Source organism: Microtus ochrogaster, chromosome 2 (assembly GCF_000317375.1).
Source record: "Microtus ochrogaster isolate Prairie Vole_2 chromosome 2, MicOch1.0, whole genome shotgun sequence".
NCBI lineage: Eukaryota > Metazoa > Chordata > Mammalia > Rodentia > Cricetidae > Microtus > Microtus ochrogaster.
Genome location: NC_022010.1, coordinates 37,049,036 through 37,050,657, shown reverse-complemented (window position 1 = coordinate 37,050,657; position 1,622 = coordinate 37,049,036). Strand labels below are relative to the sequence as shown.

The 1,622-nt window shown below is 42.9% G+C and overlaps 1 pseudogene; it reads right to left on the bottom strand.

Annotated features, from left to right (window-relative positions):
- Positions 1 to 786: 786 nt before the first annotated feature.
- Positions 787 to 1,157, bottom strand: LOC113457889 (annotated as a pseudogene).
- Between the last annotated feature and the right edge of the window lie 465 nt (positions 1,158 to 1,622).

The window sequence follows — 1,622 nt, the reverse complement described above, 5'->3', positions numbered from 1 at the left end:
TAATGACCAAGGAGCAACTTCATAGGGGCACAAGGCAGAGCATCCTGTGCTGTTTAACTTTGTTGAGGATGAGCTCATCAAAAGAGAAAGCACTATATAGTCAAGAGCGTATGTCACCTCCTTGCAGGGAAAGGTTTCTGGAAAAGGTTCTGGAAAGATAAATGACCTACATTCTAATAAGTGTAGAAGGCTAGAGAAAGGCATTGGAAATAAAAGAGAGTCCATAGAAACAACAGGAGCAAAAAAGCAAATCATTTCAGGGACCTCAACCACCTCCTAACACTGGCTCCATGAAGACACCTATACTGATGAACGTGTTAGCTACGATCAGCAGCAAGGTCTAAACTCCATGAACAGACATTCAGAATCCATTCTTTATGTTAGGAAGCTCTTGATGGCTTTGCTTAGGATAAGGACAGTAAACAACAATTCATGGTATTTGCTTAAAATAAAGACTTATTCTAAAAATGTGGCATGAATAATTTTTTTTAAATCTTGTTGAGAGACCTGACAACAAGATTATGGAGTTGGGGAAATAAAATCTCAGAGAAAGGTAAGGTAGAAAGGCAAAATGGCTTGACAACCCTAGAATCTCCTAACAATTTAGGGGCCTGCAGTTCATCCACCCAATTATCTACTTTCAAGCAATTAATGTTATTATTACTACTACTAATAATTATTCCCAAGTCCTTGATTGGACCAGCAAGATCAGAAACTGCTCCCACTGTGGTCGTGTCTGTGGCATCCGGGTCTTGCTCTCCCCTCCTGCTGCCCTATAATGCCGGGTCAGTTAGCATGCGCTACTTGCTGTGTGTTTTTCACGTATTCTCAACCCTCCTTAGAATATTCTGGGGCCTTGGTGGGGCCATGGACAAGGTTGTCATGACAGAAATGATGTCTGAGTTCCAGGAGCTATGGAAGTTCGGAAAGTGAGTACCTTTGCAGGGGCTGAGAGCTGTGGCAACTCCAGATTTGTTAACTGAACTTGTGCATTGCTGTTAGCACCACCTCCTCAGCCTTCCTTAGGGCAGCCTCACTCTTGTCACTGGACCGCAGCAGCTCCTGGTCATAAACAAGGTGCACTGCTCCCACCCCCACCCCCTTGCCACTCTTCCCTTGATGAGGAACCTCATCAGCCGCCACACTCAAGCCACCATGATGGATCTCATGCCCCGCTCCCCCGCAAGGACACGCAGTTTTGAAGAAATTATTTTTGAGAGAAACAAACAGTATGGAGTTCATTTAGGAAGAAAAGAGGGGGTATGAAGTGGTGAGAACTGGAACAGGGAAGGAAATGAAGGGCCAGATGGACACGTAGTGCAAGGTTATTACACAGATTACTGGACAACTGGCTATTTTCCCTCGGGGCTGCTTCAATTTTTAAGAAGCAAATAAAGTAAACTGTGTTTCATTATTATTTATTTATTTGATCAAACTAGGTTAAAGGAAGACAAATGAAAATTGCAGGAGAGTGTAAAAACAGGTGCTGTGAAAGGCTTTTAGAGGAAGGCGGGCTGTGATGGCTTTCTTTAAAAAAATAGATACAAAAGCTTCTGTGTTTGTAGATGTTTCAGTCCACCCACCTACACCTATTCAGAAACATCTGTTTTCTTATAAAATGG